Source organism: Marmota flaviventris, chromosome 18 (assembly GCF_047511675.1).
Source record: "Marmota flaviventris isolate mMarFla1 chromosome 18, mMarFla1.hap1, whole genome shotgun sequence".
Lineage (NCBI taxonomy): Eukaryota > Metazoa > Chordata > Mammalia > Rodentia > Sciuridae > Marmota > Marmota flaviventris.
Genome location: NC_092515.1, coordinates 24,858,804 through 24,874,595, shown reverse-complemented (window position 1 = coordinate 24,874,595; position 15,792 = coordinate 24,858,804).

Genomic DNA, 15,792 nt, shown 5'->3' with positions numbered 1-15,792 from the left:
CTGTTAGGTTTAGAGTTAGGGTTAGGGTTATGATTTGTGTTAGGATTAGGGTTACCGTTAGTGTTAGGATTACAGATAGGGTTAGGGTTAGGGTAAGGGTAAAATTTAATGTTAGGGTTAGGGGTAATTTGAGAGTTAGTGTTAGTGTTAGAATTATGATTATGGTTAGGTTAGGTTTAGGGTTAAGATTAAAGTTAGTGTTAGTATTTGAATTAGGGTTATGATTAGTGTTAGGTTTAGGGTTTAGGTTAATGATAACTTTAGGGTTAGGGTATCTGTTGAGGTCATGTTTAGGGTTATGGTTAGGGATACAATGTAGTTTAGGATTAGAGTTTGAGTTAGGTTTATGTTTAGGATTATGTTAGGGTTATGGTTAGTTTTAGGTTTAGTGTTATGGTTAGGGTAAAAATTAAATTTAAGATTAGTGTTAGGGTTAGGCATAGGGTTTAAGCTAAATAACGGTTAGGTTTAGGATTATGGTTCATGTTAGGATTAAGGTTCCAGTTCATGTTAGTTTAGGTTTACATTTATGGTTAGGGTTAGTGTTATGGTTAGGGTTAGGTTTAGGTTTATTGTTTGGGTTAGGGTTAGTGATATGTTTTTGGTTAGGGTTAGGGTGAGGCTTAGGTTTAGTGTCAGGTTTAGGGTTAGCTTTAGGTTTAGTGTTAGGGTTAGCTTTAGGGTTAGGGTTAGTGTTGTGTTTAGGGTTATGGTTATGGTTAGGTTATGATTAATGTTTAATTTAGGGTTAGTGTTAGGGTTACGGTTAGGTTTAGTTTTATGGAGAGGGTTAGTGTTAGGGTTATGGTTGGGTTAGGATTAGGTTTAGGGTTCAGTTTAGGTTATGGTTAGGTTTAGTGTTAGGTTTAGATTTAGCGTGAGGGTTAGAGTTAGGGTTACACTTAGGGTTAGTGTTAGTGTTAGGTTAGTGTTTGGGTTAGTGTTAGGTTTAGGGTTACGTTAAGAATTGGGTTAACTGTTAGGTTTATAGTTAGGGTTAGGATAGGTTTAGGGTTAGGGTTAGGGTTACAATTAGGGTTAGTGTTAGTGTTAAGGGTAGGGTTAGGGTTAGTGTTAGTGTTTGGGTTTGTGTTATAGTTATGTTTAGAGGTATTGTTAGGGTTTGCATTACAGTTAGTATTAAGTTTAGCATTTGGATAAGGGTGAGCATTAGATTTAGGGTTCAGGTGATGGATAGGGTTAGGGTTAGTTAAGGGTTAAGTTTAGGTTAGGTTTAGGGTTATGGTTTGGGTTACTGTTTGTGTTAGAATTAGGGTTAAAGTTAGGGTGAGGATTAGGGTTATTATTCAGGTTAAGTTTAGGGTTAGGGTTAATGTTAGTGTTAGGATTAGAGTTAGGGTTATGTTTAGGTAAGGGTTAGTTTTATGGTTAAGATTATGGTTAGGGTCAGGTTTAGTTTTAAGGTTAGGTTTAGGGTTATTCTTTGGGTTAGTTTTAATGTTAGGGTTAGTGTTATTGTTAGGGTTATCTTTTGTGATAGGGTTATGATTAGGCATAGGATTTGTATTATGTTAGGGTTAGGGATAGTTTTAATGTTAGTATTAGTATTACAGTGAGGCTTAGGTTTAGGTTTAGTGTACTGTTCGGGTTATGGTTAAGGTTAGGGTTAGTTTTAGGATTACAGTTAGGGTTATGATTAGGGTTAGTTTTAGGGTTAGAATTAGAGTTAATGTTAGGGTTTGGGCTATGTTTAGGGTTAGTTTTAGAGTTAAGGTTAGGATTAGGATTAGGGTTAGTGTTAGGGTTATAGTTATGGTTTCTGTTAGGGTAAGTGTTAAGGTTAGGGTTTGTGTTAGGGTTAAAATTAGATTTAGGATTTGGGTTATGGTTAGTAAGAGAATTAAAGTGAGGCATAGGGTTAGGGTTAGAGTTAGTTTTAGGGTTATGGGTAGGTTAGTGTTTGTATTAGTGTTAGGGTTAATGTTAATGTTAGAGTTAAGATTAGGGTAGGGGATTGTGTTACTTTTATGTGTAGGATTAGGTTAAAGTTAGGGTTAGTGATAGGGTTAGGGTTAAGGTTAATGTTAGAGTTAAGATTAGGGTTAGGGTTTGGGTTAGTGTTATGTGTAAGATTAGGGTTAAGGTTATGGTTAGTGATAGGGTTAGGGTTAGGGTTAGTGTCAGGTTTAGTGTTAGGGTTACGGATAAAGTTAGGAAATGGTTAGGATTAGTGTTATCTTTTTGTTAGAGTTATGTTTTGGGTTAGGGTTTGTTTTAGGGTTACGGTTAGGTTTGGGGTTAAGGTTCCTTTAGGCTTACAGTTAGGGTTAGTGTTAATGTTAGGTTTAGAATTAGGGTTAGTATCAGAGTTAGGGTTAGTATTATGTTAGGGTTAGTGTTAGTATTAGGTAAAAGGTTAGGGTTACGGTGAGGTATAGTTTACATTTAGGGTTAGGGTTAGGTCAGTGTTAAGATTAGGTTTAAGGTAAGGGTTAGAGTTATGTTTAGGGTTATTGTTAGTGTTAGGTTAGTTTTATGATTAGGGTTATATTTAGTGTTAGGGTTAGAGTTAGGTTTAGTATTAGGTTTAGTGTTAGAGTTAGATTTAGTGTTACAGTTAGGGTTAGTGTGAGTGTTCATGTTAACATAAAAGATAGGGTTAGTGTTATGTTTAGGTTTATTTTTAGGATTAGGGTTAATGTTAGGGTTAGGGTTAGGTTTAGCTTTACAGTTAGGTTATGGTTATACTTAGGTTTAGGTTTAGTGTGAAGTTTTGGGTTAGTGTTAGTGTTAATTTAAGGGTTAGGGTTAGGGTGAGGGTTAGGGTTAGTATTTGGGTTAGGTTTAGGTTTAGGGTTAATGTTACAGTTACATTTAAAATAGGGTTATGCTTAGATAAAGTTTAGGTTTAGGGTTAGGGTTATGGTTAGGTTAAGGTTAGGTTTAGGGTTAGGGTTAGGGTTAGACATGGGTTTATGTTTACCGTGAGCATTTGTATTAGCATTAGGGTTAGTGTTACAGTTATGTTAGGGTTATAGTGGGGCTTAGGGTTAGGGATAGGATTAGTTTTAGGGTAATGTTTAGGGTTAGTTTCATGGTTAGGTTTAGGTTTACAGTTAAGGTAAAAATTAGTGTTACGTTTAGAGTTAGGGTTAGGTTTAAGTTTAGTGATAGGCTTAGTGTTGTGGTAAGTGTTAGTGCTAACATTTGAGTTAGTGTTAGTGTTGGGTTTAGTGTTAGGTTAGGGTTAGGGTTAGGTAAGGGTTAGAGTTACAGTTAGTTTAGTGTTAGGGTTATGGTTTGGGTTAGAGTTTGTGTTAGAATTAGGGTTAGGGTTACATTTGTGTTAGTGTTAGTGTTAGGGTTATGGTTAGTGTTATGGTTAGGGTTAGGTTTAGGTTTAGGGTTAGTGTTTGGGTCAGTGTTACGGTTAGGTTTAGGTTTATGGTTAGAGTTCGTGTTCAAGTTAGTTTTAGAGTTATTGTAAGGATTAGTTTTAGCGTTAGGTTTAGGGTTAGGATTAGTGTTATGGTTATGTTTAGGGTTATGATTAGGATTAGTGTTGGGGGTAGGGTTAGAATTAGATTTAGGGTTATTGTTAGTATTAGTATTAAGTTTTGGATTAGTGTTAGGCTTAGAGTTACAGTTACAGTTATTGTTAGGTTTATTTCTAGGTTAGTGTTAGCTTTAGGGTTAGTGTTAATGTTAGGGTTAGCTTTAGTGTTAGTGTTAAAGTTAGGGTTAGGTTTAGGTTTTGTGTTAGGGTTAGGATTAGGTTTACAATTAGGGTTTGTGTTAGAGTTAGTTTTAGTGTTATTGTAAGGATTTGGTTTAGCATTAGGTTTAGGGTTGTGATTAGTGTTATGGTTAGGGTTAGAGTTAGGTTTGGGATTAGTGTTGGGGTTAGAATTAGAGTTAGGTTTAGGGATAGTGTTAGGGTTAGTGTTATGGTTAGGGTTAGTTTAGGGTGAGGTTTCTGGTTTGGGTTTCTATTATGGTTAGAATTAGAGGTATATTTATGATTAGGGTTAGGTTTATGTTTAGGGTTAGGATTAGTTTTAGATTTCATGTTAGTGTTAGAGATAAGATTAGGTTTAGGGTTAGGGTTAGGTTCGGGTTAGTGTTAGGGTTAGGGTTAGGCTTAGCATTAGGGTTTGGATTAGGGTTATAGATAGAATTAGGGTTACTGTCAGGATTAGGGTTAGGGTTAGTTTTTGGTTTAGGGTTAGGTTGAGGGTGAGGGATAGGGTTAGGGTATTTGTTAGTTTAACGGTTAGGGATAGCCTTAGGGTTAGGGTTAGGGTTAGGGTTTGGGTTGTGTTAGGGTTAGTGTTATGGTTATTTTTAGGTTTAGGATTAGAATTCTTGTTAGGCTTAGGGTTAGGGTTAGTGTTAGGTATAGAGTTAACATTAGGGTAAATGATAGGGTTAGGGTTGGGGTTAGTGTTAGGGTTAGTGTTAGGGTTAGTTTTATGGTTAGGGTCAAGGTTCAGGTTAGGTTTAAGGTTAGGGTTAGTGTTAGGGTTAGGTAAGGGTTAATGTTCACGATAGGGTTAGGGTTAGAATTAGGGTTCATGTTATGGTTAGGATAATGACTAGGGTAGGGGTAGTTTTAGGGTTAGGATTACTAATAGGGTTAAGTTTAGGGTTAGGGTTAGTGTTCAGTTAGGGTTAGGGTTAGCGTTTGGTTAAGTTTCAGATTGTGGTTAGGTTTGGGGTTTGTGTTATGATTAGGATTAGGTTTAGGTTTAGTTTTAAGGTTAGGGTTATGGTTACAGTTAGTGTTAGGGTTTGGTTTAGGATTACGATTAGTTTTTGTGTTAGGTTTAGGTTTAGGGTTAAGTTTAGGGTTAGTTTTATTGTAAGGATTAAAATTAGGATTATTTTTAGTGTTTGGTTAAGGTTATAGTTAGATTTAGGTTTAGTGTTAGGATTAGAGTTAGGGTTAGTCTTAGGTTTAGGGTTAGTGTTAGGGTTAGGTTGAGTGTTAGGATTAGGGTAATTTTTTTCTTTAGGTTTCGGGTTAGGGTTAGTGTTACTGTTAGGTTGAGGTTTAGGGTTAGGGTTAGGTTAGGGTTTGTGTTAGGGTGAGTGTTAGGTTTAGGGTTTTCGTTAGGATTAAGATTCGTGTTAGGGATAAGGTTAGATGTAGGGCAAGTGTGAGGTTTAGGGTTAGGTTAGTGTCAACATTAGGGTTAGGGTTAGGTTTAGTGTTAGGGTTTGGTTTAGGGTTAGGCTTAGGTAAGGGTGTTGGATAGGGTTAGATTAGTGTCAGGATTAAAATTTGGATTAGGGTTTGCGTTTAGGTTAGAGTTACAGTTAGTGTTAGTGTTATTACTAGGGTAAGGGTCGGATAGTGTTAGTGTTAATGTTAGGGATAGGTTTAGGGTTAGTGTTATGATTATGGTTAGGGTTTTGGTTAGGGTCGGGCTTGGTGGAATGGTTAGGGTTAGGCTTAGTTTTATTGTTATAGTTAGTGTTATGATTAGGGTTAGGGTTAGGTTTAAGATTTGTGTTATGGTTTAGGTTATGTAAGTGTTAGGATTTGGGTTACGATTAGAGTTAGAGTTAAGTTCAGGTTTAGGGTTAGGTTTAGTGTTATGGTGAGGGTTAGGGTTATATAGTTATGGTTAAAGTTAGTTTTATGTTTAGGGTTAGGTTAGTGTTTTTGTTTGGGTTAGTGTTCAGATAAGGTAATGGTGAAGTTTAGGGTTAGATTAGGTTCAGGGTTATTGTTTGGGTTATGGTTTGTGTTAGGATTAGAGTTAGGGTTAGTGTTAGTGTTAGGGTTAGGTTTAGTGTTAGTGTTAATGTATGCTTAGTTTTAGGGTTATTGTTAGTGTTATGATCTCGTTGTTGGTGAGGGGTAGGCTTAGTAAAATTTTTAGGGTTTGCGTTAGTGTAAGGGTTATGATTAGTGTTAAGGCTATTGTTAGGTTTAGGATAAGGTTAGGTTTACATAAGGGTTAGCATTATAATTAGGTTAGAGTTAGGGTTATGGTTGGGTTGGTGTTTGTGTTAGGGTTAGGTTTAGGATTATGTTATGTTTAGGGTTAGGGTTTGGTTTAGGGTTAGTGTTAGGGTTAGTGATCGGATTAGGATTAAGTTTAGGTTTAGTGTTAGGTTAGGATTAGGTTTAGGGTTAGTATAAGGTTTAGGGTTATGTTTAGGGTTAGTGTTAAGCTTAGGGTAAGATTAGGGTTTTGTTAGGGTTAGGGTTAGGGTTAGGTTTAGGATTAGTGTTTGGGTTAGAGTTAGAGTTAAGTTTAGGGTTAAGGTTAGGTTTGGGGTTAGGATTAGGGTGAGTTTTAGGATTAGTATTAGCATCAGGTTAGGGTTAGCTTTAGGGTTATAGTTAGGTTTTGGGTTAGTGTTAGGTTTAGGTATAGGGTTGGGGTTAGTGTTAGGGTTAAAGTTATGGTTAGTGTTAGGTTTAGTGTTAGGTTTAAGATTAGGGTCATTGTATGTGTTTGGGTTAGAGTTAGGGTTAGAGTTAGTGTTAGGGTTGGTGTTTGGTTTAGTATTAGTGTAAGTGTTAGGGTTAGGGTTAGATACAATGTTAGGGTTAGGGTTATATTTTAGGTTAGTGTTATGTTTAGAGGAAGGGTTATGTTTAGGGTTCATGTTAAGTTTAGTGTTAGGGTTAGGGATAGTGTTAAGGTAAGGGATAGGTTTAGGGTTAGGCTTAGTTTTAGGGTTGGGTTTAGAGTTAAGTTTAGTTTTATGTTTAGGTTTAGGGTTAGGTTTAGAGACAGTTAAAGGGTTAGGTTTAGGGTTAGGGTATTGTTAGGGTAAGTGTTAGGGTTAGTGTTAGGGTTAGGGTTAGTGTTAGGGTTAGGTTTCATTTTTGAGATTGTGTTAGGGTTACGGTTAGGATTATGGTTATTGTTCGTGTTAGGATTAGGTTTATGATTAGGTTTAATTTTAGGTTCACGTTTAGGAATACGGTTAGGTTTAGTGTTAAAATTATGGTTAGGGTTAGGGTTAGGATTAGTGTTTGGTTAGGGTTAGTGTTAGGTTTAGGGTTATTGTTAGTATAGTTTTAGGGAATGATTAGGATTAGGGTTAGGGTTAGGATTAGTTAGGGTTAGGATTATTGATAGGGTTAGGGTCAGATTATGGTTAGAATTGGGGTTAGTTTTAGTGTTATAGTTAAGGTTAGGGATAATGTTAGGGTTAGTGTTAGGGTTAGAGTTAGGGTTAATGCTAGGTTTATGGTTAGGGTTAATGTAGGTTTAGTGTTATACTTAGTGCGAAGTTTAGAGTTAGGGTTAGGTTATTGTTAGAAATAGGGTAGGGTTAGGGTTAGTGTTAGGGTTAGGGTTAGTGTAAGATTTAGGGTTAGGATTAGTGTTAGGTTTAGTATTAGGTTAAGGGCTAGGGATAGTGTCAGTGTTAGTATTAATTTTAGGTTTAAGGTTAGGGTAAGTGCTAGTTTTAAGTTTATGTGTAGTGTTTGGTTTAGAGTTAGACTTAGGGTGAAGTTTCAGGTTAGGGTTAGAGTTATTGTTAGAATTAGGGTTAGGGTTAGGTTTAGGTTTAGTGTTAGGTTTAGAGATAGGGTTTGGGTTAGGGTTAGGATTTTGTTATGGTTAGGGTTATGTTTAGGGTTAGGGTTTGTGTTAGGTTTAGGTTTAGGCTTAGGTTTAGGGTCAGGATTACGATTAGAATTAGGGTTAGTTTTAATATTAATGGTAGTGTTAGTATTAGAGTTAGGTTAGTGTTAGGTTTAGTGTTTGTTTTAGGTTTTGTGTTACTCTTAGTGTTAGGGTTAGGGTTATGGTTAGATTTATGGTTAGGCTTATGGTTAAGAAATGTGTTATGTTTAGGTTTAGTGTGAGGGTTAAGGTTGGGTTCAGGGGTAGTGTTATGGTTAGTGTTAGGGTTTCAGTTAGTTTTAGTATTAGGGTTTGGTTTAGGGTTTGTTTTATGGTTAGGTATAGGTTTAATTTTAGCATTAGTGTTAGGTTAAGGGTTAGAATTAAGATTAGTGTTAGGTATAGGTTTAGGGTTAGGATAAAATTTAGGGTTGGGGTTAGGGTTAGGTTTAGGTCAGTGTTAGCATTTGTGTTAGTGTTAAGGTTAGATTTAGGGTTAGGGTTAATGTTAGACTCAGTGTTAAGTTTAGTGTTATGGTTTGTGTTATGTTTAGTCTTAGGGTAGGGTTAGGGTTATTATTAGGTTTAAGGTTAGGTTTAGGTTAGGTTTAGTATTAAAGTTAGGTTTATGGTTTGGTTTATTGTTAGGATAAGGGTTAGGGTTGCTTTTAGGGTAAATGTTAGGGTTAGTGATAGTGTAGGTTCAGGATTAGTTTTTGAGTTTGCATTAGGTTTAGCTTTAGGGTTTGGTTTAAGGTTAGGTTTAGTATTAGGGTTAGGGTTACATTTAGGTTTAGGGTTATTGTTAGTTTTAGGTTTAGTGTTATGTTTAGTGTTACAGTTAGGGTAAGGTTTAGAATTAGGGTTAGGGTTAGTATTAGGGTTAGGGTTTGTGTTCGTGTTAGGTTTGGGGTTATGATTAGTATTAGGGTAAGGGTTAGTGTTAGTGTTAGGCTTATGTTTAGGTTTAGGGTTAGGGAAAGTGTTAGGTTTAGGGATAGGTTTAGGGTTAGTGTTAGGGTTAGGGTTAGTGTTAGGTTTAGGAATAAGGTTTGTGTCAGGGTTAGGATTAGGGTTAGTGTTAGAGTTAGGGTTATGGTTAGTATTAGGGGTTTATTGTTAGTGTTAGGGTTTGCGTTAGGTTTAGGGTTAGGATTAGTGTTAGGATTACGGTTAGGGTTAGGGTTAATATTACTCTTAGATAAGGGTTAGGGTTAGGGTTAGTTTAAGGTTAGAAGTATTGTTAGAGATATGTTTAGCATTACTGTTAGAGTTAGGTTTAGGGTTAGGTTGAATGTTACTGTAAGGGTTAGAATTAGGGTTAGTGTTCCAGTTAGGCTTTGTTTTAGGGATAGGTTTTGGGTTTGTGTTAGGAATAGGGTTAGGGTTACGGTTTGTGTTAGGGTAAGTTTTAGGGTTATGGTTAGTGTCACGGATAGGATTAGGGTTAGATTTAGGGTTAGAGTTAGGGTTATGTTTAATGTTAGGGTTATGGTTAGGTTTACAGTTACGGTTAGTTTTAGGGTTAGGATTAAGTTTAGGGTTTGTTTAGTTTCTGCATTAGGGTTAGGGATAGGATTAGTGTTATGTTTATGGTTAGGTTTAGGTTTAGTGTTAGTGACAGGGTTAGGTTTATGGTTAAAATTAGTGTTAGGATTAGGGTTAGGGTTGGTTTTAGGATTAGTTTTAGTGTTAGGTTAGGGTTAGGTTAGTGTTAGTGTTATTACTATGGTTAGAGTTAGTGTTAGGGTTATGGTTAGGGATAGGCTTTCGGTAATTGTTAGCTTTAGGGTTAGTTTTAGGATTAGTGATAGGGTTAGGGTTGGTTTTAAGGTTCGTGTTATTGCTAGGGTTATGGTTAGCATTAAGTGTAGGGATAGTGTTTGGTTTAGAGATAGATTTAGGTTTAGTATTAGGGTTAGGGTTAGGGTTATGTTTAGAGTTAGGGTTACTGGTAGGGTTAGGATTAGGGTTAGCATTAGTTTTAGTGTTAGGATTTGGGTTTGTGTTAGCTTTAGAGTTAGGGTTAGTGTTAGGGTTAGGGTTACGTGTAGAATTAGTATTTAGTGTAAGCAATGGGTATAGAGGTACATTTAGGTCTATGCTGTGGGTAAGAATTAGGGTTAGGGTTAGGGTTACTTTTATATTTAGGGTTTACTGTAGGTGTAGAGTTAAGTTTTGGCTAGGTTTAAGGTTAGGGTTAGGGCTATGCCTTTGTTTTGTTTTATGGCTAGGGCTAGAGGTAGGGCAAGTATTAGGATCAGTGTTACAGTTAAGGCTAGTTTTAGGGTTTGGTTTAGGCTTGTGGTTACAGTTAAATTTAGAGTTGTGTTTAAATTTAGAATTAGGTTTAGATCTAGAGTCATGTTTAGGGCTAAGTATACAACTATGGTGAGGGCTAGGACAAGAGTGAGCATTAGCCTTAGGGCTAGGGTTAGGGTTATGATAGGTTTAAATTAGGGCTAAGATTAGTGCTAGGCTTAGTGTTAGTGTTAGGCCTAGGGTTAGTGGGAGGATTAGGGTTATATATTGGGTTATTTTTAGGTTTAGAGTTATGGTTAGTTTTAGGGTAAGGGATGGGGTTTTAGCTAGGTTTAGGGCTAGGTTAGGGTTAGAATAAGGGTTAAATCTCGGGTTATGGTATGGGTTACAATTAAGCCTAGGTTTAGGGCTAGAATTAGGGTTTGGGTAATTTCAGGTCCAGCATTGCATTTAAAAATATTTTTAGGGTTAAGTTTATGGCTACATCTCGTGTAAGGGTTATGTTTAGGGTTAGGGTCAGGTAGAGAGCTAAGGGTATTATTAGAATCAGGGTCGTGATTGGTGTTTGGGATAGGTTAAGATTTATATTTAGGACTCAAATTAGCATAAGGTGAGGATTAGAATACTGATCGGATAAGGTTTAGGTTTCAAATTAGGTTTAGGGTAATGGATAGGGTTAGGATTAGGGCTTGGGTGAGGGCTAGGTGTGGGGTTTTGGCTTGTTCTAGGTTAAGGGTTAGGTTTAGGGATATGGATCAGTTTTGTATTAAAGCTAAGGCTATATTTAGGACTAATTTTAGGAATAGCTTTAGGGTTATGGTTAGCACTAGTGTTAGGTTAAATTTTAGGCTTAGGGTTAGAGTTAGATTTAGAGTTAGGTTTCAATCTAGGGTTAGGGCAAAGGCTAAGGAATGGGCTAGGGATAGGCCTAGGATTAGGGCTAGGATTAGGGTTTTGGTAAGAGATAGGATTAAAACTAGTTTTAGGGCTAGGGTGAGTGTTAGACTTAGTCTTAGGTCTAGGGTTAGAGATAGGTTAGGGATAGGGCTAAATTAGTGCTGAGATTAGGGTTAGGGTTAGTGTTAGCATTAGGCCTAGGGTTAGGGTTAGGGTTATGACCAGTGTATAATTAGGGCTAGAATAAGGGCTAGAATTTTTTTAGTGTTAGGGCTAAGATTATGTCTAGCACTAATGTCAGGTCTTAGGTTATGTTTAGGGATAGTTTTAGGGTCAGGCTTTTGGCTAGGTCTAGGGTAAGCATTAGGTTTAGGGTAAGGGTCAGATTTAGATTTAGGGGAGTTATTAGGGTCAGTGTCAGCCCTGACCCTAACAAAAATCCTAGCCCTTAACCTAGCCCTAATAGCCTAATCATAACCCTAACCCTAACCCTATGCCTAAAGCTAACACTAACCCTAGCCCTAATCTTAGCCCTAATTTGGTTTGGTTTAGGTTTGAGTTTAGGTTTAGGGCTCCAATTAGCATTAGGATTAGGGTTAGGGCAATGATAGCATTACGTTTTTGGTTCAGGTTAGGTTTAGGGTAATTGGTAGTGTTAGGGTTAGCAATAGGGTTAGGGTTAGGCCTAGGGTTAGCATTAGGGTAAGGGTTATGATTTGGGTAACGGATACAGTTAGAGCTAAGGTTAGAGCTAGAGTTATGTTTAGGATTATGTCTTGAGTTAGGTTTCGGGTGAGGGTTAGAACTAGGGTTAGCGTTAAGTTTATGTTTAGTATAAGAGTTAGGTTCTGAGCTATGGTTAGGGCTAGAACAAGGGTGAGCTTCAGGGTTAGTTCTAGGAATATGATTATGGTATGTTTCGGGTTAGGGTTAGAGTTAAGTCTAGGGTTATCACTAGGGTTAGGTTTAGGGTAATGAATGTGGTTAGATTTAGTTTTAGGGTTAGGGTTAGTGTTAGATTCAGGTTTAGGTTTAGGGTTAGGGCTATGGTTATGTTTAGGTTTATATTAAGTGTTAGGGTTTGAGCTATGATTAGGGCTATAGCAAGTGTTAGGTTTAGGGTTAAGTCTAGGGTTAGTTTTCTGTTTAGGGTTAAGATTAAGGCTAGGGTTACCAATAGGGTTAGGGTAAGGTTTAGAGTAATGGGTAGGTTTAGAGCAAGGGTTAGGGCTAGGGATAAAGTTAGGATTAGGGCTGGGGTTAGGGTTAGATTTAGGGATAGTTCTAGGTTTATGCTTACAGTAAGGGTTAGGTTTGAGCTAGGGTTAGGACTAAGTTGAGGGTTTGATTAGGGTTAGGGCTATGCTTAGGCCAAGGATTAGCTCTAGCTTTTGTGTTAGGTTTAGGCCTAGGGTTTTGGTTGTTGGTAATGTAAGAGCTAGGGTTATTATTAGGGCTGGTTTTAGGGTTAGGGTTATTGCTTGGTCAAGTGTTAGGTTTAGATTTTCAGTTAGAGTGAGGTTTAGAGGTAGGTTTACTGTTAAAGGCAGGGTCAATGTTTGGGTTAGAGTTAGAGTTAGATTTACAACCAGAATTAGAACTAGGTTTAGGTCTAAAGGTAGGATTAGTGTTTGGGTTAGGGTAAGGGTTATTGTTAGGGCTAGGACTAGGTTTTTGTTTAGGTCTAGGGATAGAGTTAAGGCTAGATTTAGTTTTAGTTTTTAGATTAGGGATAGTCATAAGGTTAGGTTTAGGACTAAGTTTACTGGTAGGGCCAGTGTTACGATTTGGTCTAGGTTTAGGGTCAGGTTTGGCCTAGGGTTAGTGTTAGGCTCAGAATAAGCGTCAGGGCTAGTGTTAGATTTTGGGATAGAATTAGAGCTAGAATGAGGGCTAGTTTCAGTACTATTAATGGGATTATTATTTTGTTAGCTTAAGGATTAGTGATTGGTCTATGTTTATCATTAAATTTAAGATTTTGCTTATGGTAGAGGATAGGGTTAGAGCTAGGGTAGGGCTAGAATTAAGGTAAGGTTAGGGTTAAATCTAGGTTTAGGGCTCAGAATAGGGCTTGTTTTTGTGTGAGGGTTAGGTCTAGCATTAGGACAATCTCTAATGTAAGAACTAGGGTTAAAATTAGGGTTAGTTTTAGGGTTAGGGGTAGGGGTAGGTCTAGTGTTAAGGTTAGGTTTAAGGTTAGGGTGATATTTAGAGCTAGGGTTAGTTTTAGGATATGAGTCAGGTTCAGGATTAGGTTTTGAGCTTAAATAACGGCTAGGGTTAATGTTAGGTTTCGGTTTAAGGTTTGGATGGTGTTTAGAGTTAGAGTGAGTTTAGGATATGAGTTATGGTCAGGGTTAGTTTTCAGGTTAGGGCTAGGACTCGAATTAAGGCTAGGGTTATGTCTAGGTGTAGAGTTAGGGTTTGGTTTAAGTTAAGGTTTAGGGTTAGGGCTATTGCTTGGTTTTGTTTTACTGCTAAGGTTAGGGTTAGGGCTAGTTTCATAATTAGATTTAGGGTTAGGGTTAGGGTTAGTGTTAGTGTTAGGTTTAGGTTTAGAGTTAGATTTAGAGTTAGGGTTAGATCTAGGGCTTGGGCTAGAACTAAAGATATGGCAAGGGTTAGGGCTAGTGTTAGAGTTATGGTAAGGAATAGGGTTAGAACTAGTGATAGGGCTAGTGTGAGAATTACAGTTACTCTTAGGGCTGAGATTAGAGTTCGAGTTAGGGATAGGGTTAAATTAGGTCAAGGATTAGGTCTATGGTTAGTGTTCAGCTTAAGCCTACAGTTAGTATTAGATTTAGGATTAAGTTTAAAGAGGTAAGGGATATTCTTATATCTAGGTATAGAGGTAGGGTGAAATTTAGAATTAGAGTTAGGGCTATGGTTAGGGTTAGTGTTATAATTAAGGCTAGTTTTAGGGCTAGCATGAGGGTTAGACTTTGATTTATTTTTAGTGCTAGGATTAGGAGTATGTCCAAATTCAGTTGTCGAATTATGTTTTAGGGTTACGATTATGGCTATGTCTAGTATAAGGGTTAGATTTAGGGTTAGGTTCAGGTTTAGGTTTAGGGGTATTATTAAGGTTAAGGTCTGGGTTAGGGGTTGGGATAGGTTATAGTTTAAATTTACGGATAGAATTAGCATTAGTGTTAGGTTAGGATAATGATAGGGTTAAGATTAGGGCTAGGTTTAGTGTTAGCATTAGGTTTAGGGTTAGGGTAATGTTTAGAGATAGGATTAGTGTTAGTGTCAGAGTCAGGGTCAAGTTAAAACTGACCCTGGTTATTTTCAGGGTTCGGCTTCAAACTCAAATTAGGGCTAAGCTTAAGGGTAGGTTTATGGTTAGGGTTTGGTTTAGTTTAAGGTTTAGGGTTAGAGCTATGGCTTGGTTTTGTTTTAGGGCTAGGGTTAGGATTAGGGCTAGTTTTAGGATTAGTGTTAAGGTTAGAGCTAGTGTTAGAGTTAGGCTTAGGCTTTGTGTTAGGGTTAGATTTAGAGTTAGATTTTGATCTAAGGATAGTGCTAGGGCTAAGGAGGACAAGTTTTAGGACTAGGATTATGGCTAGGGTTAAAGTTCCAGTAAGGGATAGGGTTAGAATGAGTTATAGGGCTAGTGTGAGAGTTAGAGTTAGTCTTAGGGCTAGGGTTAGGGTTAGGGATAGAGATCGGGCTAAATTACATATAGGGTTACTGTTAAGGCAAGAGTTAAGGCTAGTTCTAGGATTAATATTAGGGTTAGTGCTAGTTTTATGGTAAGGCATAGGCATCGAGTTAGGGATAGATTTAGAGTTAGGTTTCCATCTAGCATTAGTGCTAGGGCTAAGGATAGGTCAAGGGTTACGACCAGGGTTAAGGTTAGAATTAGGGATACATTTAGGATAAGGGATGTGGTTACAGCTAGGGCTAGGGTGAGGGTATTAGGATTAGGGCTAAGGTTATTGTTAGGGTTATAATTAAGGTTAGATTTAGGGCTAGGGTGAGGACTAGGCTATATGATATGGTTAGGGATAACATTAGGGCTAACACTAAAGTCAGGTCTAGGGTTACAGTTAGGGTAGATTTAGTGTTAGGTTTATGGCTTGGTCCAGTGTGAGTGTTAGGGTTAGGATAAGGGTAAGATTTAGATCTAGGGTTATTTTTAGGGTCAGGGTCAGGATTGGAGTTTGGGTTCAATTAGGGTTTAGATTTAGGCTCAATTTAGCATTTTTTAGGGTTAGGGTAATTACAGGGTTAGTTTTAGGGATTACATTTGGTTTAGTGTAATTGACAGGGTTAGGGTTAGGCCAAGGGTTAACATAAGGGTTAGGGTTATCATAGGGTAATGTATAGAGTTACACCTAAGGTTAGGACTACGGTTATGTTTAGGATTAGGGCTAGTGTTTGTGTTAGTGTTAGGTTTAATTTTTGAGTTTAGGACTCAGATTAAGGCTAGGTTTGGGGCTAGTTTAGGGCTAGGGTTAAGGCTACAGCTAATGTATGAAGTAGGCTTATGTTTAGCGCTAGTTATATGGTTAGGGGTAGGTCTAGTATTAGGGTTAGGTTTACGTTTATGATAATGTTTAGAGCCAGGGTTAGTATTAGGGTCAGAGTCAGGGTCAGGGTTAGTTTTTGGGATAGGGTTAGGACTAGAATTAGGAATAGGTTTAGGGCTAGGTATAGGGTTAGGGTTTGGTTTAGTTTAATGTTTAGGGTTAGGGCTATGACTCTTGTTTTTTTGGGGGGGGGCTCGCAGTAGGTTTGGGGCTAGTTTTTGGATTAGCGTTAGGGTTAGGGCTAGTGTTATTGTGAGTTTTAGGCTTCGGGTTAGGGTTAGATTTAGAGTTAGGTTTGAATTAGGGCTAAGAATACAGCTAGGGTTAGAACCAAATTTAAGGCTAGGTTTAGGGTGATGATAAGGGATAAGGTTAGGCTTATGGTAAGGGACATGTCTAAATTAGGGCTGTAATTAGGTCTAGGTTTAGGGTTAGGGTTAGGGCTAGGGTTAGTGTTAGGATTAGGTTTAGGGTAAGGTATGGTATTATAGATAGTTTTAGGGCTAGGGAAAGGGTTAGGTTTAGGTTTAGGGTTAGGG